General features: G+C 43.3%; 1 pseudogene; it reads right to left on the bottom strand.

Annotated features, from left to right (window-relative positions):
• Window positions 1–928: 928 nt before the first annotated feature.
• Window positions 929–9,624, bottom strand: LOC115682560 (cytochrome P450 CYP82D47-like; annotated as a pseudogene).
• Between the last annotated feature and the right edge of the window lie 2,812 nt (window positions 9,625–12,436).

Here is a 12,436-nt window from a genome sequence, read left to right as displayed (position 1 = left end):
GGTCAGATCCTTATCTTTTTGTGGAAGCTTGGAGTGTGTGGGGACAGAGGCCAAAAGTCAGCCTAAGCAAGTTAATCATTGACCACCACCAAAATAACTGCTCGCTGTTCAAAATATATCTTCTGTGGCATGATGATCATCACTTTGAATTGGTTGTTTAATGCGGCTTCTGCTTAATTATTTTGATCACATACGACGAAATACCGTGGAGCCGTGTGTACTTCACTGTTCAACCTGATAATTCCTCTCATATCAGTAACATTCTATATGAAAATTTACCAGAAACTGTAGCTGCCTCAGATTGTTTGTTAGTCATATAAGTACTTGGTTTTGGTTCTGTTTTGTTCTCTGATAGTCGCATACATTCAATTCTGTTATGATCCTAGAGAGATGCTCTTCTTCCAGATCACGTAGTATTTGACCTTAAGTCCTAGGAATCTTCCATTTTTATTTCAAAGTGACATACACGTCCTCTGGTTCATCCTATCCGTGACGAAGTGAAGGGCCTGAAAAAGGATTTCCAACTTGTATATTGCCGCAATGAACACGAAAAAGACGCAGACCATTGCAGAAACTAGCTTCAAGCGAACCTGTGCGAAACCATTGGAAGCTGCTTCTGCCCCCGAGGTGATCTTTGGTATGTACTCTGTTTGGCAACTCATCATTCATATCTTCGCTGAAGTGCGTTCGACATATCCACCGAAAACTGAGAGCTACATCCTACTCTCACAGCGTGTAAATGAGCTCTTGGACAAACCACTCTCATTCCATTGCCGGTATAAGTGCAAAAGAGAGATACTCGGAAATTCTGGGAGTTAGACCCTATAATTCTAGTATATTCTATAAAGTCATTTGACATCACAGTCATGCCAGTCCAATGCCTGTGTAGAATATGTAAAAAAATCTGTTGTATACTGAAAAGAGATGCTAATTTTAAAGAATTGCTTTATTGTTTTTCAGAAATACCCTCCTAAGTAAAATTTGAACAGTTCTTGATGCCATGAAATTTGTAAACTAACAAAATATGAATAGAAACGATTATTTAAGTAACCGGGTTCAAGTTTATAATCCTTAGTAGCCCTTAGGTGGGAACACGGACATTCAGGTTTGATTTTCAAGAGAAAATGGAGCTTCTGGCTCTCCTCATAATAATGTAACAACTATAGTAAAAAATTACAAATTCTCCTACTCGTCTCTTTCATAAACCTTCTGATCAAGGCGAGGAATGAGCATGACTTCAAGTGGGGTCGCCTTCAAATTCGACAGGCCAGGGCTCTCAGTCATGTCCACGGCTTTGTCCGAGACCATGCCGATTTCGAAACTTTGCAGTAAGCTAGCCAGCACCAAGTGCACCATGTAAAGAGCCAGCGAGGTTCCCGCACAGGACCTCCTCCCTGCGCCGAAGGGGATGAGCTCGAAGTTCTGACCTCTCATGTCCACATTCTCATGTGTCGTGAGAACCTCTCGGGCTCGAACTCATCTGGGTTGGACCAAACGCGCTCGTCCCGCTGTATTTTCCCGATGTTCAACAGCAAATGCGTACCTAACCAATGACCGAGAATGACAGCTTTTGTAGAAAAGTGCAAACCCAAGAAAATGTTACCCTGATCTTAGGAACGAAGATGCAAGTCAAAAAGTCCTAGAGAAATTTTGGCGAGTTGGGAAGTGGACATAGTTACACAACTCATATCCATCACGGCAACGTGGGTAGTTGTAATTTGAAAAGGTAAATGACTATTCAAATCAATGATGATCAAAGATACGATAAGCTGTATATGTAAAACTAATCCAAACCTTTTCAGCAAAATTTTGATGGTATATGGTCTAGATTTATTTTACTGGACCTGATCATAATACTGTGTAACTAGACAGTCCATTCTTGACCCCATGATAATAGATCAGCACGCTTATTTCATGAATTGGCCCGGTTCATCACGTCGATTATAGAGTCTATTTTTTTCATGCCGAAGAGACCGTACTATAAATCAATGTCCTATATGCGATCGATTTCTGCTGAAATGCGAGGGCCACATATCTGCGGGAATGCGGAAGCCGGTGGAGAAGGTGCAATCTTCCATGGCACTTCTAAGACCAACTGGCACAGGGGGATATTAACGCAGTGTCTCCTTGACGAATGCTTGGAGGTAGGTCAACTTGTTCACATTGGACTCTTCCACGAGCCTGCTCTTGCCGACATGGGTGTCCAGCTCTTGTTGGGCCTTCTCCAATGCGTGGCGGTTGTTCACTAGCAGAGACAGCACCCATGTGAGCACCGCCGTTGTAGTATCGGTCCCCCCTAGGATCATGTTCTATAGCCCCAAAAGAAAAAAGTGTGATCAACTCAAGTGCTTTAACATAAAAGGGTGGAATCAAATATGATTTGATATGTCATATCTCCTATTCAAATGATATACAAAGTCTTTGTAAATGAACTTGAAATAAACTAGATTTTTTTTTATTGAATCAAACTAGATTGGTATGATCAAAATTTCACTCAGATCGCATTTGATACTTAAAGAAGGAGAGAAGAAACAAAACACATCTTTGATTTAAGTAAGTTTCTGGATCATTGATTTAATCTCCGGTGGTTGCTAAGGTGGTAAGTGTTCGTCTTTTCTGTTTGAAGCCTAGTTCGAATCACCCTACTCCCACTTTTAATTGAGATTTATTAGTCGGGTAATCAAAGAGCCTTGATATTCTTAGGCGATAGATTCTTACTGAAGAGGCAAAATGTCATTGCTCCTTAATTTGGCGCGTAGTGCCGTATTATTTCTGCTTTAGATATTTTAATATATCTTGACTTAGTAGATCTCTGACCAATCTCCTCTGTCCAATGGTAATGGTTTAGAGGCTAGATGATTACGATGAATTAACGCTAACTATCAAAAGCAGACACTTGTCCTCTATGTTAAGATGTAGACAGATACAGAAAAGATGCAAACTTTGACTGTTATGCCACACTACAGATCAAAAAGCGAAATGTAATAAACTATTGCCGTCTATCCTGGAGTCCAGATGAGTACAACGTAAGACATATGACATATTTTCTAATTTATTAGACTTTTCTTAGTGTATCTCGCATCACTCTTCATGTCTCTGACTTTACAACTTTCTGCAGAGTTTCTTACGGCAACTGAAAATTTATACAGACAAGATCGAAACTAATGGTTCTCTAGATCCCATAAGTAGGTAGTTCACACAAGTGTAAAGGTAATTCCATTTCCAGCCAACAACTATGGCAAAATCTTGATATGATCAAACTGTATACGGGAAAACATGGGAACATGAAATAAGTTTATTGTTATTGAATTATAAGTGGAATTTGGTGAAAGTATTATACGTCAGCTGCTTATGGATGAAATGACTCCAACATAATGGCATTCATGAAAATGCTTCGGGTATTGATGGGGAAGAAGCATTGTGAATGCATTAGCATGACTTCAAATCAACTTTTATGCACACAGTTTTAGTTCCGAAACATTATGAGGTAGAATTACTTACCAAACAAGTCGCCTTAATAACTGTGTCAGCATCGAAATCTGAAAAGTTCGCACCCTCCATGACATTCAGCATCAAATCCATGAAATCTTGCTCTCTATCACCTCTGGGGCGGGACATCCTCTTCCTTCTATGCTCATCTAGCCACCCCTGAGCCAAAACATTCAACTCTTTCGCTGTCTCCTTCATCGTGAAGGGATGTGTTGAGAACCGAAACAAAACGATCACGCAGAAAACAGAGAAAATAGACGATGCACGAATTTACCCAGGTTCACCCTCGATTAGGGCTACGTCCTGCAAAGAGATTTCACTATGTTTTCGGTTTACAGCCACTCAACTCATTACAATGATCAGAAAAACGAGCAAAATATATATATGCCCCAAACGGGCCCAAAACCTAAACCTATATGAAATCTCTTAATCTCGCACTATACGGGCCAGCCCAAACCCGTTGAGGTTTCGGGGGCGCTGCCCCCGAGCCCCCGCCCGCTCACCGGCGAGCAGGGCAGCCGTCCGCTGACCGGGCAGCGGGGCACCCGTGTCGGGGGCGCTGCCCCCGAACCCCCGCATTCCGCACGCATGGGTCACATGTCGTTGGACAACACTTCAGTTTCCCTAAGCTCACGTGGGCGTACCCGGTGTGAGAAACAAGGGTCCCCGAAGTATTCGCCAACTCCAACATTCTCCCACTTGGTGGATACTTCGCGCAAATGAGGGCCTTTCCAATATCATTCTTCTTCAATCCAATCGCAGTAGAGCACCATTCAAACTTCGCACCTGTGACGGCTTTAGTAAGGAAGTCAGAACTATTTTCTACCGTGTCAACCTTTACAAGCCGAACCTCTTTCTTCTCTACCTTTTCTCGGATGAAATGATATTGTATATCAATGTGCTTTGTGCGTGAGTGAAATGCTGGATTCTTAGCTAAATAAATAGCCCCTTGATTATCACATCTCACCTCTATGGCACCTTGCTCAAAACCGAGCTCCAAGCACAACCGCCGTAACCATACGGCCTCTTTTCCAGCATGAGTAAGAGCCATATACTCAGCCTCAGTAGAAGAAAGCGCTACCACGCTTTGCCTCCTGCTCATCCAACTCAATGCAGCACCAAATAATGTGAAAACATATCCGCTAGTGGACCGTCTACTATCAATATCTCCACCCCAATCAGCATCTACATGGCCTACGATATCAAACATGTTTCCATTCCCTGTACCTTCAAAACATAAAGAAAAATTCAAAGTTCCACGAAGATACCTGAAAACTCTTTTGATCGCATTCCAGTGTTCTCTACCTGGGTTAGACATGTATCGACTCAAGACTCCCACTGCTTGGGCTATATCCGGACGCGTGCACACCATAGCATACATCAAGCTACCCACTGCACTCGCGTATGGAATTCGGGCCATCTCTTCAGCTTCTTCATCCGTTTTTGGACATTGTTCCGCAGATAGCTTGGTCCCTAAAGGTATAGGGGTACCAACAGGCTTGCAGTCTATCATATTGAATTTCTTCAATATTTCTTTTATGTATTTCTCCTGCCCTAGCCACAGCTTCCGTTTCTCACGGTCCCTCCTAATCTGCATGCCCAAAATAAAATTTGCAGGCCCCAAGTCTTTCATTTCGAACTTTTTGGCCAGCAAACTCTTCACAGAATTCACCATCTTCACATTATTTCCAATCAACAACATATCATCCACATATAGCGTGAGAATGACAAACTGATCGCCCGTTCTCTTCACATAAACGCAATGGTCAGAATTTGAACGCACAAAATTAAGCTGGAGCATGTACGTGTCAAACTTCTGGTACCACATCCTCGGTGACTGCTTCAGCCCATATAAAGATTTTTTCAATTTGCACACCAAATTCTCCTTTCCTCTTACTTCAAAGCCTTCTTGTTGCCTCATATATATCTCCTCCTCCAAGTTCCCATGAAGGAATGCCGTCTTTACATCCATCTGTTCTACCTCAAGATCATATGCAGCTGCTATAGACAGAACAAACCGTATCGAGGTCAACTTCGCCACGGGAGAGAAAATCTCGTCATAGTCAACTCCCTCAATCCGAGAGTACCCCTTGGCTACAAGCCTAGCCTTGTACTTCTCTACAAATCCCATCCTGGTTTCAGCTTTCGCTTGAACACCCATTTACACCCAATTGCCTTTCTATCCTTAGGCAATTTACACAAGCTCCATGTTTCATTTTTATCAAGCGACTGCATCTCATCTATCATTGCGAGCTCCCACTGATTCGCATCATTCATAGATCTCGCCTCTTTTACAGAACTAGGATCATCTCCGGTAATGCTCAAAGCATGAAACGTACTTAAAGCACTAAGTGAGTATCGAAGTGGTACCTTTCTTTCCCGCGTCGATCTCCTGAGAGCCGGCATGCTATCTGTATCCAGGTCTTCATCTGAATATGCATCCTCGACTTCATTAACCGAGTCCCCTTGCTCCGATTCAGAATCAGACTCTACTAGCGTGCCTTGTGGAACCATCTCCACGGTTTGCTTTAGGACTTTCTTCAAGCACTACCACTTTCTTGGGCTCATCACCTTTCGTGTGCCACTGGGGTTGTGATTCACGAAAGACAACATCCCTGCTTGTATACAATGGTCTTTGATTCTGATTCCACGACCTTATAGCCTTTGACCCCTTCCTTGTATCCGACAAATATGTTCTTCTCAGACTTGTTGTCAAGCTTACCCCGCTTCTCCTTGGGTACATGAACATATGCGTCACACCCGAACACCCGAACATGCAACAGATTCGGCTTCTTCCCAAACACTACCTCATATGGTGTACGATCCTTCACTGATGAGGTCGGTGACCGGTTCTTCAAATAACTGGCTGTGGCTACAGCTTCTGCCCAAAATTTGTCCCCAAACTCCGCCCAACTCAAGATGCATCTTGCCTTTTCTATGAGTGACCGATTTAATCTTTCGGCTACCCCATTCTGTTGAGGCGTATATGGAGTCGTCTTCTGCCTTGCAATACCATTATCCACACAAAATTGCTCGAACTTATCCGAACAGAATTCACCTCCGTTATCTGTACGAAGGACCTTGATTTTCCTGCCCAATTGGTTTTCAACCAAAACCTTAAATTCTCGAAATTTCTCGAATACATCTGATTTACTTTTAATAAAATAAATCCAACTATATCTCGAAAAATCATCTATGAACGATACATAGTACCTGGATCCTCCAATAGATGGAGTCGGAGTAGGTCCAAAGACATCGTTGTGAATCAGCTCGAGAACCTCGCTGCTCTTGTACCAAAGTGTGTTGGAAGCTAACTCGGTTCTCTTTTCCATGGAGACAAGTGTTCACGAACCCGAAACCCATAGAGCATTTTGGAATTCCTTCTACCATCCGACTTGAAGCTAAGGTAGACAATCCTTTTCACCGATATGCCCTAACCTCTCGATGCCACAACATGGACGTATCATGTCCATCTTCCTTGGCCTCTTCGAAACGAACCCGCTACCAATACCATCTTGTTTCCCCGAGCAGCTTGTATAATGTCCCGTAACGGACTCCTCGTGCAATCACAATAGAACCTCGAGTCATCTTGCACGAATCCTTATCACAGCTAAAAATAACCCTCGAATCAGCCATCGTACCGACTGATAACAAATTTCTACTCATCAAGGGTATGTGCATCACGTCTGGAATAGTCTTCACCGTGCCATTACTCATCCTCAGCTTCACCCTGCCACGCCCGACAATTTGAACTGCAGTATCATCTCCGAGCATGACATCCCCACCATTATATTGCTCATATTCACAAAACCAGTGTCTATGAGGCGTCATGTGGTATGAAGCACCGGTATCGATCAACCATATATCCTTGTCTGACTGCACCATACACGCAGCAGCCAAATACATATCTCCTGCATCGACCTCCTTTTTACCCGAGGATGATTCAGCTTCTTTCTTAAAAACTGGCTTGTTTTTACAGTCCCGCTTCACATGGCCCCATTCTTGACATTTCCAGCACTGTACCCTCCTCTCCCTACTCTTCGATCACCCACGAGATTTGGATCTGGATCCTCTCGGATTCAGAGTCTTCTCTGTTGGCCTTCCCCTGGCCGACAATGCCTCTTTACCGGAATTTCCCGATCCCTTTCTTCGTGTCTCCTCCGATAACAAGGCAGAACACACACTTTCATACGATAATTCCTTATCCCCACCACCGATCACCACAATCAGGTTATCCCATGAATCCGGCAGATGAACAGAGCAGTGTTATTGCCTTATCATCATCTTGGAACTTAACACCGGTTGATACGAGTTGACTAATCAATGTGTTAAAGTTATACAGATGTGCAGAAAACGAGTCGCCCTCATGCATCCGAAGATTATACAGCTTTTTCCTCAAAAACAGCTTATTAACCAACGACTTACTTTGATACAGCGACTCCAATTTCTGCCATAGGTCCCTGGCTGTAGGTTCCCCCATCACGTTTGTCAGAATCGAGTCTGCGAGACAAAGCCGAATCAAACCCTTTGCTCTCCGATCAATCCGATTCCAGTCTTCAATCTCCTTCGGATCTGCCGGTTTGGAAGTTGAATCCCCATCCGTCACCGCTTCCTTGCCTATCACGACACCAGGTTGCGCAGCAACAGGCCTTTCCGTTTCGATTGCCGACCAGAGATCTCGATCACAGAGAAGATCCTCCATCTTCATCTTCCACAGATCAAATCGCGTCCCATCGAATTTTTCTATCTCAATTCGTGATCCTCCTGACATCTCGAATAAACCCTAATTCCTCGAACAACTCCGGCTCTGATACCAATTGAAGGGATGTGTCGAGAACCGAAACAGAACGATCACGCAGAAAACAGAGAAAATAGACGATGCACGAATTTACCCAGGTTCACCCTCGATTAGGGCTACGTCCTCGCAAAGAGATTTCACTATGTTTTCGGTTTATGACCACTCAACTCATTACAATGATCGGAAAACGAGCAAAATATATATATGCCCCAAACGGGCCCAAAACCTAAACCTATATGAAATCTCTTAATCTCGCACTATACGGGCCAGCCCAAACCCGTTGAGGTTTAGGGCGCCGCCCCGAAGCCCCGCCCGCTCACCGGCGAGCGGGCGCTGTCCATCCGACGGCAATGGGCACCATGTGTCGGGCGCGCCCCCGAACCCCGCATTCCGCACGCATGGGTCACATGTCGTTGGACAACACTTCAGTTTCCCTAAGCTCACGTGGGCGTACCCGGTGTGAGAAACAAGGGTCCCCGAAGTATTCGCCAACTCCAACACATCGATCGTTCATAGCCACCTAAATCCAACCAGGCGAGAGCCGCATGAAGACCCTGAACTGATCGAAAAACCTCCTGATTGACCTTTTGCACCTCTTTGCCTCAGTGTCGTTGCAGTCAGCGTTCGAACCAAAGTAGCTCTTCCCTCCAACCATTTTCAAAGATATATTGAGCGTCAAATCTGCTAGCCAAGACTTCATTTCCACTAGGACCCCACTTCTGGGCCTACCCTTTCTGATCCAAGCCTTGAACAATTCTTTTATTGCCGTCTCAACCTCAATAACTCGTATGTGCTTCAGTGAGTCAAGCAGGTTGTTCGATAGGAGCTCGACCGTCGCAATCTTGCGCATCTCTCGCCAGTATTCCCCGTAAGGAGTGAAGCCGAACATGGCACCGTTGTAGCCCATGAGCCTCGTGGCTGTGATCAACGGGCGGTCTGTGAAGGCCTTGTTGTGGACGGTGAAGCACTCCTTAGCCACTTCCCAACTGCTCACAACAATTGCTCGATGAGAACCTAATCTTATGGCAAAAATCGGTCCATACTTGTCGGCCATGGAACCCAACTTTTTGTGCATCAGGTCCTCGCTGCTGAGCAGAGGAAGGTGGCCAAAAGAGGCCAACCGCCTTTGGCTTTGGGCACATCGCGACGGTCTTTGGACTTGTGTGATCGGTAGAGGGAGATGACCATTAGCAGGGCCAAGGTTGAGATCAAAATTATTAGCAATTCAATAAGAATTGGCATGATGAATGATTCCTGAAGTATAGCAGGACAGAGTTTATCTGGAAAATTTTCCTTTTAAAAGTTCATTTGCTGCTTTCCTGGCGGTTTCTGATGGAAGAAATTGTGTTTGGAGTTTTAAGTCCAATGAACTTACACATATTCTAAAATAAGTGCTCAAATCCTTGTCGTTTTTTGGAAGCTTGGAGTGTGTAGGGACAAAAGCCAAAAGTCAGCCTAATAGTAGATTGTTCTGAAGCAAATTAATCATTGACCACCACTTAAATAACTGCTCGCTATTAAGTAAATCTTCTGTGGCATGATGATCATCACTCCCCAAAATTGCTTGTTCTATGCTAATTCTGCTTGACCATCTTGATCACATGCAACGAAATATCCGTGCAGTCGGGTATACTTCACTGTTCAACCTGATAATTCCTCTCATATAAAAAAAAAATGACTTTCTGTATGCAGATTTACCAGAAACTGCAGCTGCCTCAGATTGTTTATTAGTCCTATACGTACTCGATTTTGGTTCTGTTTAGTTCTCTGATAGTTCCATACGATCAAATCTGATATGATCAAGGAAAGATGCTCTTCTTCGAGATCAAGTAATTTTGACCCGAAGTTCGAGAAATCTTCGATTTTTATTTCGAATTGACATACATGTCCTCCGGTTCATCCTATGAGTGATGGATTGAAGGGCTTGACAAAGGATTTATTAACTTGTATTCGCACGGTGTTCCCTCTGTTGTGGCCCAGAATTCGTATTGTTTCAATAGGCATCTTTTTGCTATAGTAGTGGAGGCCGAAGGTATGGTGAACCACCAAATAGACCTTGGGAAAGGTAATTTTAGGAATATAAAGCTCAGAAACTCATTGGTACTTTATAGGTGTTTTTTGGCATTAGATTTGACATGTCTAACTTTGGATTGTTGTATTTTTTTTAGGGTTAATACCACGAAAAACTCAAAACTGGTATACCTGTGACAAATTTACCTAAAAAATTACCAAAAACTAGTACAACTGTGACAAATTTGTCTTCCGTTAATTTTCGTTAAATTTTACTGTCAAATTGTTGAGTTGGATAACACGTTACAGTTGACGGGTGTACCAATTTGGGGTTTACCCCTCTATTTGTCTCACGTTTACCAACTTGTGATTTTTTGTGGTATTAATCCATTTTAATGGAGGGTAAATTTATCACAAGTGTACTAATTTGAGGTTTTTCATGGTTGAAAAATTAGTTTGGGGTAAATTTGTTATAGGTGTACCGGTTTGAGATTTTTCGTGGTCAAAAAATTAGTTTATGGTAAATTTGTCACATATGTACCATTTTGAGTTTTTCGTGGTATTAACCTTTTTTATTTTTTATCTTAAATGGCTTTGATCTGACTAAATTTGAATCACGTGACATTACATACTTACATAATTCTGGTATTTACTAATAGTAAAATAGTCGGCACATGGATTTTCCTCGCAGTCGAACATATCAAAATCTCTAGATCATGCATGTATAATCGATGTATGTTTCTCTGAAACTATAGTCCGGCAACTAGTAAGCAGGCAGAATATTGCCGACCATTAGGGCAACGCAGTTTCAATGCAATCCATCTACAAACATTGCAAGATCAAGCGCTCTGTTGCAAAGGCCTAGGAACCTTCTATTGAACAAACACAACACCAGCACGTGAAGTAGTTTTGAAGTGGTCAAATTTCAGTTTTACATGTCTTCAATAATGTAGTAGTGGAGTCCTAGTTTGTAGGGGTTTGTTTCTACACGTTTTAGTTAGTGGGATATGTTAGTGGGTCTTTGTTATTGTTATCCTGTTGTTATTTTCTTGCTGAGTAGTTTTCAATGTTATGCCTATTCAATAGGCTTGTGATCTGTTGAGTAAAAGTACGAGAGTTTTTCAGCGGCAATTTTTTGTGTGTGTTCTCTTCTACTTTTTGCTCTCTTTAGAGGTTATTGAACCATACTTGCCGCTTGTTCTTTTTCAACAATCTGGTATCAGAGTCAGGTTCTGGGTATTTCGTGAGCATCTCTATTGCCAAGATGGGTGATCTTCAAGTCGTTGGCGGAATCAAGAAGCTCGGAACAGCAAAACTACAATTCTTGGTCTACCCGCATGATGTCTTATATGCAGGGCCAGGATTTGTGGGAGGTTGTCAATGGAAACGATGTGAGACAACCGGAGGCTGAAGATGCGAATGGGACATTGCGGAAGTGGAAGATTAAAGCGGGCAAAGCCATGTTCGTTTTGAAGACGACAGTTGAAGAGGATGTGCTGGAGCATATCCGAGATGCGGAAACTCCCAAAGAAGCTTGGGATACGTTCACCAAGCTGTTCTCTAAGAAGAACGATACGAAGCTCCAACTCTTAGAAAGTGAGTTGTTGTTGATGGCGCAACGCGACATGACTGTCACTCAGTACTTCCACAAAGTGAAGACGTTATGCCGAGAGATTACTGAATTGGATCCGGAGGCTCCGATTGGCGATACCAGGATGAAGCGGATCATCATCCATGGTTTGAAGCCAGAATTCAGGAGTTTTGTTGTTGCCATACAAGGATGGCAAACTCAGCCGTCGCTTGTCGAATTCGAAAATTTGCTAGCTGGTCAAGAAGCATTAGCCAAGCAAATGGGAGGAGTCTCGTTGAAGAATGGAGAAGAGGCACTCTACGCCAACAAAGGCAAGTGGAATTCCAAGCGGCATGCCCACGGTGGATCCAAAAAGAACGATGACAAGGCGAGAAGTCATCAAGATGAAGGGAGCGTTCGTGCATGGAAAGGTTCTAAGAACCACGGCAATGGCCAAAAGTTTGAAGGGAAGTGCTACAACTGCAATAAAAAAGGTCATATGGCGAAAGATTGCTGGTCAAAAAAGAAGGCCATCGAGAGTAATGCCTGCTACTTCAAAAACGAAGACG

Source organism: Syzygium oleosum, unplaced genomic scaffold (genome assembly GCF_021117445.2).
Source record: "Syzygium oleosum isolate NSW1041296 unplaced genomic scaffold, Sole_v2.1 Sole_v2.01, whole genome shotgun sequence".
Classification (NCBI taxonomy): domain Eukaryota; kingdom Viridiplantae; phylum Streptophyta; class Magnoliopsida; order Myrtales; family Myrtaceae; genus Syzygium; species Syzygium oleosum.
Note: the sequence above shows the minus strand (reverse complement) of the source record. Positions and strands in the feature narration are given on the sequence as shown.